The 15,315-nt window shown below is 36.0% G+C and overlaps 1 long non-coding RNA gene across 1 annotated transcript in view; it reads left to right on the forward strand.

Moving 5' to 3' along the window:
* Positions 1 to 10: 10 nt before the first annotated feature.
* LOC129392118 (uncharacterized) overlaps positions 11 to 15,315 on the forward strand; it is an 88,916-nt gene continuing 73,611 nt past the window's right edge. Inside the window, exons 1-2 of the long non-coding RNA XR_008617296.1 lie at positions 11 to 92; positions 5,156 to 5,234. This is a non-coding gene — a long non-coding RNA (uncharacterized lncRNA). The remainder of the gene's footprint in view (positions 93 to 5,155; positions 5,235 to 15,315) is intronic.

Genomic DNA, 15,315 nt, shown 5'->3' on the forward strand with positions numbered 1-15,315 from the left:
GGGTTTAGCAGCCCTTCAGAGTTAGCAAGGTGGATTGCTTTGTGCGTTTACCGTTTTACCCGGACTCTCTGGCTTGACAAACTGAGAACAGGGTAGGTTTCCGTGACTGGAAAAGACTCATAATTTGTGGGAAAAAAAAAACCACCTTTACTTGGTTTAGGCTGAGGGATGAAGTATCGGCTAAAGTTCGTTAAAAGCCCGCCAAGTGCCAGGCCCTTAAATTAGATTAACTCCACCCTTAAACCAGTTCCCTAAACATGGTATTAAATGTCTCCACATCACAGGAAATTCAGGTTCAGAAACAAATAGCCTACGACACTGAGGTAGTGCTAGACAACCCAAAAGCAGATTTGTTTGCCTGACTTTAATCTCCAAGCTTTTCCATTGTTCAGTGTTCTTCTGTCTTGTGGTTAAGCTGTGGTAAATAACCTGTTAAACATTGTGCTGCGTGTGTGTGTGTTTAATAACTAGTTTACAGGTTATTATAATACTGTGTAAAACTCGATATATGTGACATTTTATGGTGTTCAAAATAAGTCATTTTGAATATAGTTGTGAACTACATAAAACTTGATAGGGTATATGTATATGTAGTATAATAGAGGAATAGTGTGTAATATATAAATACATAATTGGGTATTATTGTAAATTTTGATACATATGTTTGTATATTTAAATCCCATTCCTTCATTCAACAACATTAACTTATATCATGTACTAGGCACTGTGCTGAAAATCAAACATGTATAGACAAAGGCCTTCCTTCAAGGAGTTCATATTCCACTCAGAGACATGTAAATCACAATGAAACATAGTAATACATTTGAATCTCTATTTTAAAATAAAATTATCTGAGAAATGAACAGAGTGTATGGGCATACAGAGAATGGAGCAACTAAATAAGAGCACAAATTTGGACTAGAATTTGGGAACCTATAATTAGATGTAAATTTAAAAAAATAAGATGGTTCTTATAATACTGTTTTGACTTGTATTGATTACTGAAAACATTAGCTGTCTTCAAATTAAGTTCAAAGTATGTGTAATTTGGCATGTTATATAAGTAAATGCCAAATTAATGAAAGAAAAGATGAGGAAGATCTAAAATTGGAAGTAAATGTAGACAGTGAGATCTCTTAGAGTTTCATACTCTCTATTATGCCCTCTATTGTACATATTACATATGCCACTGGCAACCCACACACCAAGGTAAAGTTTTGGGCAGTTTGATTAGGCAGCAAAGAATAAAAAACAAATCACAGATCTGAGACAGCCATTTTGTGCAGAGATAAAAGATTTTCCCAAGGACATATCTGAAGAGACAAACATTAATGACTACTAGGAGATGGATAAGGGGTGATTTGGGACTAACTATTAATAGGTGGAAGGTTTCTTTGTGGAGTGATAAAAACCCTCTGGAACTGGATAGTGATGATGGTTGCAAAACATAGTGAATATACTAAAAATCATTGAAGTGTACATTTCAAAATGGTTAATTTTATGTCACATGAAGTACGTATATCTCAATTTTTGAAGTGCTATAAAATTTTTGACCAAGATGTCAAAAATTTCAAATTCTAGTTTCTGGGCCTATTATATAATCTGATATATGATGACATTTGTATTAATTCTTAACAAAAGAACAAAATCAGTGGCGGTATAATGATTTTCCCCTAAAACTGAATATATTCAATTTAAAGGAATAATTTTAACATATTTTTGACCCGGGGATTTTTGTAGAGACTAACGCCTGTGGCGAGCAATTTGTCATGTAAGTGAATATTGAAGCACCCGTGTTTGAGTAAATATCAACAACTTTTTTTGCACTTAATGTATTTATTTGAAACTTTAAACATGTCTTACTAAAGCATTCTAATATTTCGTTAGAGCGTGATAGGCAGTATAGCAGGCACCTCTGTGCAGGGGAACAGAACATCTATTACAAATATACTGTGTTTCACTGCGCTTTCCCCTGGAAGAGCAGACTCTACACTTTCTGGCGGCATTTTTTTTTTTTTAGTTCTGTGGGTGTTATTTCCTCTAGAATATGTTCTTTTATTTTATTTGATAGTCGACAAGGTGGATCTTTTCAGGGGACTCTTTTAGAAATGCCACAAGAAGGACCAGGTGCGGGACTACCACTACATTCACTAGAATGGTCAGTTACCCATTCTCTAGCTATTGCTAACAAAAATTGCTTGTAAGTCATTTTATTCTGTGCACTAAGGCTACAATAAATTTTAAATGCATTGTATAAACTGCAATTACTCAAATAGAAAACCACTTTCTTATACCATTTTCGAGTTTTCCAGAGGATATTGAAGTTTGCCAGATATTGATCGGATCGATTAACTCCTTACATATATTTGTTTTACTCTAATATGCAAGTGGGCTTAGTTATCTGACGGTCAGTCCTCCTGTCTTCCTTTCCTGTAGATGCTATGGAGGCATCATGAATAGTTGTCACCATGCGGACTAACCTCTTGTCTTTCCTTATGAGACGAATCACTTCTCCCTTCTGTAAGAATGTCATTTCTCCCCTCTGTAGATTTTTAGATTTCTCCTTTAATTGGTTTGGTAGACCACAATTCTCTCTTATAGTCCCACAAACTCTGGTTTTATTTTTCAACAATATTTCAGATGTGGACACACTGTTGTAAAGATTGTCTGGTAAATATGGTGCCATGAACCAAGATAAGGTTGTAGGACCGATAATACTGTTTCTTGCAGTTTCTTTCCTTCACCCATGTAAATCTCAAGGTTGCATATATATTTGCTTTTTCGCTAACCATCCTGACCAAAATTTCATATTTTTCAAGTTTTCCAGGATTATAGGTTTTGAATCTGAGTTGTCTTCTCCACTTTATCATTGCCTCCTCAAGTGATAGCTCTTGTTTGGGTATATAGATCAATTGAAATTTTGGTATAAAATAATCCAGAAGAGGTTTGACATTTGAAATTCTGTCTGTAGGAAGTGGAGTTTCTGAGTTATCGTTAAAGTGAAGCAATGTCATTATTTATTTGAACGTTCGCCTCATCATAATCTTTGGAAAGATAAGTGTTTAAAGTAAGGGATCAGTCTACCAATATTCTTTCCAGTGTGACTTTCTTATTTGTCCCATCAAAATTATTAATCCAAGAAACTTCTTCATGTCACTATTGGTTACATCAGTCCATTTTAAAGCCTTATCATACTTTTTATATGATTTTTTTATTCTGTTGGTGATACAAGTTTGTTTGAGAAGCGACCAACTCGAAAAAGTTATTACCAAAAATTAATTCTGTTATTTCACTAACACTTTGCGGGTTATTACATCCAGTAGTTACACCTGACACACCTGTAAGATCTTCTAATTTTCATGAAATGTTGTCTTCAATCCACTCTTCTGTAGAAGCAAAGGAGCATTCTCCAGCACTGTGAATTTCATTTTCACTCGCCATATCAAAATCAATCACTAAGGTTTTTTGTCTTTTTGTGGGTCTAATATTCACATCATCTGAATCCGAACTATATTCTGAAAAACTGTCATCTTCTGAGACACTAGTGTATATGTTGCTCGGACAATCAGAGAAAGTATCTGCATAAAATACTCTGAAAAATTCTTCTTCACTCAGAATTTCATGATGCATCATTTTTGAAAATTTTACGGTAATAAACTTGTGTTTATAATATACACAAGGTTGGAACAAAAACCTAACGGAGCAAAATATGAATGATAACAACATAAGTTGTATATGAACCCATGATCAATTTTAAGCTTTAACAACTTAACAGGGTGATGTTAATTGTATCACTCTCTGAAAACATATTGATACATCTCTGGTCAGTAACATTCGGGTAACAAAAGACATATTAATACGTCTTTGGGCAATAAATTGTTAAAAAAACAACCTTATGTTTAATCCCCAATTAAAAAAATTTTACTGATTCGTTAAATCCAGAATGCTGGAACCACTGAAATAACTTCTCATTTTAATCATCGTGACACATGGCACAATGAACAACTTCTCATTTTAATGGTCATGACACATGGAAAAACTTTGGAAAATGCTAGCTATTAAAGTGTAAGCAGCATTATTACTTAGTTAAATTAAGCACATAAGAATATGTATTTGATGGACCAGCATATAAATCCAAACTCAATCCAAACCCCTACTAAACAGGGGTTTAGGCAAATCACTTAATTTCTCTGAAGTACATTTTAAGTATCTCAGATCCTGCATACCAACCCTCCTAAAAGTCTCTGAACATGGGTTTTGTTTCTTAGATGGTACCTTGGTGACACTGTGCAAGGAAGTCAGGCCCTCCACAAGTTAATAATAATGATAATAATAACAACAATGATAATAATAATAAAGTAATAATAGGTAACGTATTTAGTGTTTACTTTGTATGAGGTACTGTGCCCCGCCCTTTCTGTGTATTTACTTACTGAATCTTCCTCACAACAGCCCTATTAAATGAGAACCAAAAAATCCATTTTATACTTATGGGCATTGAGGCACAGAGAAGTTGTGATGTGGCCAGAGTCACAGTGCTAAGAAGTGGTGGAGCTACTAGATCCTAAGGGCTCTCTTAAAGGATAAGAAACAAACCATATCAATGTGTGAAGAGGCAGACAGTTGACACAAGAACGCCTGGAATCATTTCTTTCTAACACTACTAAACATACACACATGTAGGAAAATGGCAAAAACACATAAGTGTAGATAGACATGCAGAGGGCAAAGCCGTAGAATGAAGAAGAAAACAACCTTAGGATTGACTTAGCTCTCTGGAGGGGAAACCCTCCACAACTCTAGTGAGAAGCATTGTAGTTAAAACTATGCCTTTACCTACATATCAGGTCATATCTATAATTAGTTAATTACATTTGGCTTCACAGGAAATCAAGTTAGAAGCAGATTTTATAGTAGGTGATCCCATTTGTCTCAAGCAAATGAAACCTAAAAGTTCCATTCGGGATCCACATGCTATAAGTTAAATTACAAATACCTGAATCCTTAAGTTTGCTGTGGAGTTGACCATTCAGTAACTAGGCAGAATGGATCAATAAGACTGACCTTTCTATATCTATCTTTGTCCAGGTGAGGGATTGTTAAATGACTGATATCTGAAGGACCGATTTCAAAGGCACTTTCCTTTTGACTTTAGGAAGGAACAGCTAATTGACTGGCCATGAAGAACTGAGGAGGCTGACCTACACCTCAAGTCTCTATGATGTCTTTTCAAGGTATGTAAAAAGCTTTGGCTCTACCTGAGTTCAAACTCAGGCTCTGCTACTTACCAGTTGAGGGGTCCTAGAAAATTACTTGCAGACATGGTCTTTCCCCATTTAGAATTTACATCCTAGGTAGTAGCTTCTTTAGCTTTCATCAGTCCACCAGAATAAAACTTCTAAATTTTTCTGGAGCAAATATTTGGGACTATGTTTCCAGACTTTAATGTGCATTCAAATCTATGTTAATCTTGTTGAAATGCAGATTCTTATTCATTTGGCCTGCCTAGGACCTGAGATTCTACTTTTTTAACAAGCTCCCGGGTGATATCAATGTTGCTGGTCTGGAGACCACATTTTAAGAATCGAGGGTTTCAGTGAAATGTAAGGGAAAATATCTGAGTTTCTGAAAATTCATCCAGCTAACAAAACTGTGTGACTAGTCCATAACTTGTTGTGGTTCTTTTAACATTGTAGGAGAGAAAAAACTTTCCGTCTGCTCTCCTAGGTTCAATAGCTGGGTCTATAAAATAAATTTATGACAGGCAGATTAACAGCATTAAAGGTAAACAAATTTATTAATTTTTATTATAACACACTGGGGCATCACAGAAAAAAAAGTGAACACCCCAAAAAGCAGTGAGATCTGAGAGCTTATATACTGTCTTAATAGGGGAAGGTGGGAGACATAGGCAACCTAGGGAAGAGTAAATGATTTTTAAGAATGATAAATGGGTTCTTAGAAGAATAGATGGGAGATATGATGATAGTTTGTGACAAAGTTTATCTGGGTTTGGAGTTGACATCTAGTGTCTTCCCAGGTGATAAGAGTCAATCCTTGGGAGGGGATTTATGACAATTGAATTCCTTTTGGAGGATCTGTCTTTAGGCAGGTAAAGGCAAGTTCAGAGAAAGCTCTTGCCATTTTTCATGTGTTCAGCTCACAATAATATAACAAAGCAGCATATTTTGGGGTGGCATGTCCAGAACTCCTTCAACAGCCGTACTAAATTCAAGTGTTTGCTTCTCATTGTTGGAACTTTTCCTCTGAAATGTTCTTGCTCCTTAATTATTAGGAGGCTTAGCTCTTCTTAGAGGGATGTATAACAACTCACATTCACATCTTCATTAATATTATAAGTATTGTATACTCAATGATTGGTTCTGGACTTTGAGAGAAATTACAATCCCAATAAAAGATTTCTTGGATCTTTTATCATGAAAAAATGCTTGGACAAATAAAAATGTGAAAAATTGTAATTGTAAAATAACTAAAATCTCTAGATCTCATTGTAAAGCAATTAATAATGAATAGAGAAATGGTTACGTAAAATTCAAATGCTAATAATGATAAGTACTTAATCTACCATAAAGTAAAAGCCCAGCCAAAAAAAAGACCCATCTTGCACCAGAATACATGTTCAAAAATCAATATTTGCATGCCCAAGACTTGTTTGAGAAGGCAATTATGGTCTCACAAGTAAATCATAAGAATTTTTAAAATTTAGTAAATGCTGTATTTATGTGACAGACAAGAACCACTCTGAAGGAATCATTATGGTTTGGGAAATGATATGCAATTTCAAAATCATCTAAATCATTTCAATTGCCTGTATTTACATTTATATAATGGGTATTTATAATGGTGATTATTTTAGAACTTACCTTGTTTTCCTGGATCTCACATTGGTTTCTATGGGAACGAGAATGGCTCTAAAGAGGAGCATTTTAATCTTTTCACATTCAGTGACTGCTAACTGAACTGCAAATTCTGTTTGTCTGTTAAATGGTTTTTAACTCTTAAATTTTAACACAGAAATAAAAGTTGGGCATCTAGCTTCATAAATCATTTTAAATAATAAAAACTTTTTATGAAACATCTGGCATGTTGAAACATTTGAAAACAAAATAACTAGCTTTAGGAGCTAATAATCTGTTCACATTATTAAATTCATTAGTGATTAATCCACATTAGCCATATGCTTGCTCTTGGAAAATTGTGTGAAGAAAACTTCATCTGATATATTGTTGTAATACATTTTCTCTGTTATTGATAGAGATATATTGTTGTAATACATTTTCTGTTATTTCTGTGTATTATGTGTGTGTATATATTTTTTCCTTATCTTTGTAAAAATCCCTTTAAAAAGCAGTGTAAAATGTTCTATGTTTAAAGTTTCCCATTACCAATGCCTCACCCATCCTCTGCTATTATTTACTCTGGTACTGTGTTGTACCTTTACTATGCTCTTACACCAGTTGGAACTTATTTTTACTATTTTTTGAAACAAGCTCATAAGTTTTCGAATTTCAATTTTTCTTTTTCTTGGAATAGATTCTTAGATCATAAAAAGCTCGATGTCTAACTTATGTAATACATTTGTGCGGTTTACTGTGTTTAATATTTCCCCACATTTCATGTTTTCCCATAAACTTTATTTTTTTAATTCCCTGGAGAAGTGATAGTTCAGTATATTTTTATTTAAATCCCTCTCAAAGTAATTAAAAGCCGCTAAAAATAGGAGAAGCTTATTTCAGAAGAGAGTGCTAAAACTAAATTTTTGTTATACCCAAACTGTAAAAGATGCCAGTTGAAAGCACATGGCATCCCATAACCAGCCTATGTAATAGCTACTCTGGTTATTGCTGACATATAATCTGTGTCTTGAATCCGAAAAGTACAAGTTGATGGCAGAGTGCCAGACAGGGTGAAATAAGTGAGAGTGTTTTTTAATCTTTCCTGAATTGGTGGATTTCTGCCCGCTCTCAGTGTGGCCTTGGTCAGGATTGCTAGAGACTAGTGAGAGTTCCAGAAGTGAAGCTAACAGCATGTGTGACCAAGAAACCATCATATAACTCACTGACCTGGTATAAACTCCGAGAAGTTGTTGTTTTCTTTCTTAAAAGTATTTTTCATTCAGATTTAATTTTATGAAATAAATTAAGGATTACTACATGTTGAAAAAGTGAAGACAAATAAATGGGAAACATATAACTAGGTGTTTTGGGGAAATGATTAATTGATTGGCTCTTCTATGAATATTTTTTAAAAGTTGAATTTGAAGGGGAGCAGAAAACAAGCTGAAAAGTAAAAGCAAGTATTATGTTAATCATCAGAAGAGAAATATTTATCTTGAAAAGTATCTGAATCTGAAGGTAAGGAATATGATTGTCCATCAAGGCTACTCAAAATGAGGTCCATGGACCAGTGCCCATCTGAGACAAGATAAATACAGAAAATGAGTGTAAATTTGAAAATCTTAGAGCAGTTGACATTACTACTTCACCCAACCTTGTGATTTTGTATTTAACAAAACTCAGCCCATGGCATTTGGCGATTTTAAAAATTTTCCCTTTACTACAATTAGTTTGAGATGCATTGATCTAGCATAAATTACTGTAAACAAACAAACAAAAAGAATGCCATTTGAACTTCATAGTATTGAAAACAATTTAACCTGTGTGATTCTGTCTGAAAAACAGCTGGGAAATGAAAGGTTTTTATCTCTGAAAGATTTCTATCTAGCCCTATAACCATATATTTACTTTCATTAAGATTACAGTAAAGGTGGCTGAAGAGGATATTCTCTCCTTTTGCAGATATAAAAAGAAAAGGGCAAAGGGCTTAAATGAGATATCTGACACTACACAATTATCATCAAAAGTTTAAACTCAAGTGAAGAGCATTGCACAGAACTTATTTAATATTCTGGTGAATAAAAATACCCTCGTTGTGAGCTTCCCTGGTGGTGCGGTGGTTGAGAGTCTGCCTGCCGATGCAGGGGACACGGGTTCGTGCCCTGGTCCAGGAGGATCCCACATGCTGTGGAGTGGCTGGGCCCGTAAGCCAAGGCCGCTGAGCCTGCGCGTCCAGAGCCTGTGCTCCGCAATGGGAGAGGCCACAACAGTGAGAAGCCCGCGTACCACACACACACAAAATAAATAACTAAAAATACCCTAGTTGATTATGACAGTGAATCGGATATATTTGCAATGTCACATGGTAGATGGCAGTGCTTTGTCTTCAGGTTTCAGAAGGAAAAGCATTATGTTACAGTGGTTCAATGGATGGTTAGTGAAAGTACACATACTAATAATCAAGATGAAGAGTTTGAAGGAATTCAATAAACAAAAATAAAATTAAACAAAGAGAATGTAGAAAGATTAAGGGAGGAACACATGTATAGTTTGGCTAAGGAACAGACAGAGCAGATATGTAAGTCCACACTTCTCTGAAAGGTATAAAATCCCCAAAGAGAAAGGGCTTGCTACCTTGGACTACCAATAGGGAAAATAAAATGAAAATATGAAAGGGAAAGTTTAGACAAACATTGAGAATTTTTGTTAATTGTTAAGGGTATTAGGTTAGTTGAGTGGGCACCCAAAGGAATCTCTGAGGACATTTAAAACCTCATTGAACAAAGCCGTTGTATTGTATTGTGTAGGACATTGTATTGTGTAGAGCAAGACTTCAGTGGCAAGGGGGATGGACTGGATCAACTGTGAGGTCTTTTCCAGCTCTAATTTCTATTCTTCCATAGCTCTGGGAAGAATAGTTGCTAAATTGCTTGATTAACCCAGGAAAAAATAAAACTCAACACAAGAATAAAGCCCCAGGCAAAACAGTGAAGTCAGCCAAAATTGAAACACACCCTTCCAAAGAGACAAAAAAAAAAAAGAACCTAAATCTTGCATCATACCCCAAGGTGGACAAATTCAGGCTTTGGCAACTTGCCCAGCGGAATAAGTTCCAGGGACAGGACCCTTCAGTGAGCAAGACCAACCAACAGGTTGGGAGAGTTCAACTTCTCAGACAGACTTGCAAAACCTCCCAGCTGATCTGAATACTAGATCAGGCTTAAAAATTGAAAAGGGAGGGCTTCCCTGGTGGTGCAGTGGTTAAGACTGCCTGCCAGTGCAGGGGACCTGGGTTCGAGCCTTGGACTGGGAAGATCCCACATGCCACAGAGTAACAAAGCCCGTGCACCACAACTACTGAGCCTGTGCTCTAGAGCCCATGAGCCACAACTACTGAAGCCCGCGTGCCTAGAGCCCGTGCTCCACAACAAGAGAAGCCATGAGAGGCCTGCGTAACGCAACGAAGAGTAGCCCCTACTCCCCACAACTAGAGAAAGCCCATGTGCAGCAGTGAGGACCCAACACAGTCAAAAATAAATAAATAAATAAATTTATTTTTAAAAAAATTGAAAAGGGAAAGAAATCTATAAAAGTGCCTGGTCTATGAGTGAACTAATTCATTTATTCATCGTACAAGGATATGAGTGCCTACTATAGGCCAGCCAGTGCTCTAGGATAGGGTACGTCAGTGAACAAAACAGACAAGATCTCTGCTCTTGTGGCTTTTACATTCTAGTGTGAGGAGCGATAAACAACATAGGATGATATAAATTAAAGGGTGCTAGGTGCTAAGGAGGATAAAAAGCAGGGTAAGGAAAATGAGGGGCAGGGGTGGAATCCAGGAAGCTTACTGTATTTAATGTGCAATCCGGGTAGAACTCAGGAAACACGTCGGAGCAAGACTTGAAGGAAGTAAAAGGAGGTAGCCAAGTGGATATTGGGGGAAGAGCGTTCTAGTCCAAGAGAAGCTAAAGCACAGCTGGAAGGTTGGAGCAAACTTTGTGTGTCTGAGTAGCAGGAAGGAGGCCAGTGTGGCTGGAGAGGTGTGAGCTTAAGGAAGACTACTACAGTGAGATCTGGGAGGCCTTGGAGGTTGTTATTAGGACCTCATCTCTTACTCTGAGTAAATGACACACGCTATCTTGCTTCAAGAATCCTAGGAACTCAGCGAAGAAACTAATTCATACCAGGTGTCAGCCTCCCTGGGAAACCACTCCACCCACACATCAGCACTGTTTCTGCATGCTCCTTCAGTCTATAAGTTTTAATCATGTCAGTATTATGCAGCATTGTGGGCCCTTAATGTATAAATGTGTCCTAGAGTTTTACTAAGAATGAGGAATGCTCATCAGTATTGGAACTCTAGATATTTGCTTCCATTTATTCTTAGACCAGCAATAGAAAAATCCAAACAAAATTTTATCTGTGACTTTTATATGATGTTTGTACATATATGAAATATGTATTCCGTCACAGAAAATAAACCCCTAATATCAGCAATTCTATTATGGGCTCATCCTCTATGAAACTTGATCTTTACTGGGGCTTGATAAATACTTAAAGATAAGGAGGAACTTAAAAATCAATTTGGAAGACAAAAATGGATCTGCTTATAAGAAATAAAGGCAATATTAAAGGAATTATTAGATGTTTTCAGGTATTTGAAAAAATGGTAATAAAATTAGAGGTTAAGTTAGAAAAGCACTGTTAATGTTCATTCATTAATTGGAAAAAAATGTGTTGAGTGCCTGCTCTGTGCCAGGCAAGTTTTCTAGACCCTGTGGATACCAGAGCAAACAATACACGAAAGCCTGCGATCTGTTACTCCATTAAAATTCTCCTCAGGCAGTTTACCAGCTCATTCTTGTATAACAATATGTAGTTGAGAGCGTGGGTTGGAGGCTTATCTGCAACCCAGCATCACCTGTTAAGATGGGACATGGTCAGGAAAGGATGCTTCTTGACTTGTCTTCATTTGGCCCTCCACTCTTTGAAAATCCGTAGGCAGAGACTACTACGTGCTGAAGGCACAGGAACTTTAGAGAGGGAAAAGAGCACAGCATTTGAGCTGTGTTCTCTAATATGATAGCCGCCAGCCACAGGTGACTATTGAGCAATTGAAATGTGACTAGTCCGAATTGAGATGTGCTCTAAGTATAAAATACATTGGATTTTGATGACTCAGTTTGGAAAAGAGAATGTAAACTATCTTAAAATTTTTATATTGATTGCATGTTGAAATGCTAATATTTTTAATACACTGCGTTAAATAAATTATATTATTAGTTTATTTTGTTTCTTTTTACTTTTTTATGTGGCTGCTAGAAAATTTACACATATGTGGCTTAATTACACCAAATGAAGGGATCTGCATTTGATTGATAGAATAATAGCTGATTCTTATTGAATACTCAACTCATTAAGTGGCAAGCTGTCTTCCAAGCACATTACTTGTATTTAAATATTTAATCCTCATAATAACCTTGTAAGGAATCATTTCTCCAGATGAATAATTTGAGGCACAGAAAGGCCAAGAAACTTGCCAAAGACTACAAATCTAGTGAGTGGAAGAGCAATGAGGCTTTAAAGTTGTAGCTAACCCAGTGGCTTTCAAACCTGAGTGTTTATCAGAATCACCTGCAGGGTTTGTTAAAACAAAATCCTGAGCCCGACCTCCAGAGGTCTGCTCCTTTGATCTGGGGTGTAACCTAAGAATGTGTGTCTCTAACAAATTTCCAGGTGATGATGCTGGTGATTTGCAAACCACATTTTGAGACCTATGGGTTTAATCAGTCTTAAAGTTCTCAGTCTTTTTGAACCATAGTTTCTTTACCTTAAATGTGGAGATTTCATATACCTACCTCACATACCATAAAATTTACCATTTTAAAGTATACAACTCATAGGTTTTTAGTATAGTCACAGTTTTGCAACTATCATCACTGTCTAATTCCAGAACATTTAGATCACTCCAAAAAGAAACCCAATACCCATTAGCATTCACTCTCCATTTCCCCTTCCACCAGGCCCTGGCAACCACTAATCTACTTTCTCTATGGATTTGCCTAATTTAGACATTTCATACAAGTGGACTCATATAATATATGGTCTTTGGTGTGAAGTCTTTCCCTTAGAATAATGTTTTCAAGGTTCATCCATGTTATAGCATGTATCAGTATTTCTTACTGTTTTATGGTCAAAAAATATAAAATTGTATGGGCACAATACATTGTGTTTATCCATTCATCGGTTGATGCCCATTTGGGTTTTTCACTTTTTGGGTATTATACATTTATGTGGATTTGTTTCCATTTCTCTTAGGATATAACTAGGAGTGGATTCGGTAGGAGTGGAATTGCTGACTCATATAGTATCTCTATGTTTAACTTTTTGAGGAACTATCAAACTGTTTCCAAAGCATGGTACCATTTTACATTCCCATCAGCAATGTTTGAGGGTTCCAGTTTCTTCACAATCTTGGCAGCACTTGTCATCTTCTGTCATTTTGATTATAGCCATTCTAATGGTTTTGATGTAGTATCTCATTGTGCTTTTGATTTGCATTTCCCTAATGACTAATAATATTGTTCATTTTTCAAATGCTTATGGGCCATTTGAATATCTTCCTTGGATAAATGTCTATTCAAATCCTTTGCCCATTTTTAAATTGAGTTGTCTTTTTTTTTCCTTTTTTTAGCTATTCAGATTAGACGTTGGTTAATAAGGTCTTTTTAAAAAATTTTATTGTGGAGCATAGTTGATTAACAATGCTGTGTTAGTTTCAAGTGTACAGCAAAGTGATTCAGTTATACATATACATGTATCTATTCTTTTTAAATTCTTTTCCCATTTAGGTTATTACAGAATATTGAACAGAGTTCCCTGTGCTATACAGTAGGTCCTTGTTGGTTATCTATTTTAAATATAGCAGTGTGTACATGTCAATCAAAACTCTGAATCTATCCCCCCCACCCACCCTTCCTCCCTGGTAACCATAAATTTGTTCTCTAAGTCTGTGAGTCTGTTTCTCTTTGTAAATAAGTTCATTTGTATCATTTAAAAATAGATTCTGCATATAAGAAATACCATATGATACTTATCTTTCTCTGACTTGCTTCACTTAGTCTGATAATCTCCAAGTCCATCCATGTTGCCACAAATTGCATTATTTCATTCTTTTTAATGGCTGAGTAATATTCCATTGTATATATGTACCACATCTTCTTTATCCATTCGTCAATGGACATTTAGGTTGCTTCCATGTCTTGGCTATGGTAAACAGCGCTGCAATGAATATTGAGGTGCATGTATTCTTTTTTTTTTTTTTTTTGATATACAAAGAGAACTTTTTTATTTTTATTTATTTTTAAAAACTTCATTGGAGTATAATTGCTTTACAATGTTGTGTTAGTTTCTGCTTTATAACAAAGTGAATCAGCTATACATATACATATATCACCATATCTCCTCCCTCTTGCATCACCCTCCCACCCTCCCTCTCCCAACCCTCTAGGTAGACACAAAGCACTGAGCTGATCTCCCTGTGCTATGCATCTGCTTTCCCCTAGCTATCTATTTTACATTTTGTGGTGTATATGTGTCCATGCCACTCTCTCACTTTGTCCCAGCTTACCTTGCCCCTCCCTGTGTCCTCAAGTCCATTCTCTACATCTGCATCTTTATTCCTGTGCTGCATCTAGGTTCTTCAGAACCTTTTTTTTTTTTTATTCCATATACATGTGTTAGCATATGGTATTTGTTTTTCTGTTTTTGACTTCACTCTGTATTACAGTCTCTAGGTCCATCCACCTCACTACAAATAACTCAATTTTGTTTCTTTTTATGGCTGAGTAATATTCCATTGTATATATGTGCCACATCTTCTTTATCCATTCATCTGTCACTGGACACTTAGGTTGCTTCCATGTCCTGGCTATTGTAAATAGAGCTGCACTGAACATTGTGTTGCATGACTCTTTTTGAATTATGGTTTTCTCAGGGTATATGCCCAGTAGTGGGATTGCTGGGTCCTATGCTAGTTCTAGTTTTAGTTTTCTTAGGAACCTCCATACTGTTCTCCATAGTGGCTGTATCAATTTACATTCCCACCAACAGTGCAAGAGGGTTCCCTTTTCTCCACACCCTCTCCAGCATTTATTGTTTATATAGATTCTTTGATGATGGCCATTCTGACCGGAGTGAGGTGATACCTCATTGTACTTTGATTTGCATTTCTCTAATGATTAGTGATGTTGAGCATCCTTTCATGTATTTGTTAGCAATCTGTATATCTTTGGAAAAATGTCGTCTTAGGTCTTCTGCCCATTTTTGGATTGGGTTGTTTGTTTTTTTGATATTGAGCTGCATGAGCTGCTTGTAAATTTTGGAGATTAATCCTTTGTCAGTTGCTTCATTTGCAAATATTTTCTCCCATTCTGAGGGTTGTCTTTTCATCTTG

The sequence above is a fragment of the Physeter macrocephalus genome, chromosome 5 (assembly GCF_002837175.3).
Source record: "Physeter macrocephalus isolate SW-GA chromosome 5, ASM283717v5, whole genome shotgun sequence".
Taxonomy (NCBI): Eukaryota; Metazoa; Chordata; class Mammalia; order Artiodactyla; family Physeteridae; genus Physeter; species Physeter macrocephalus.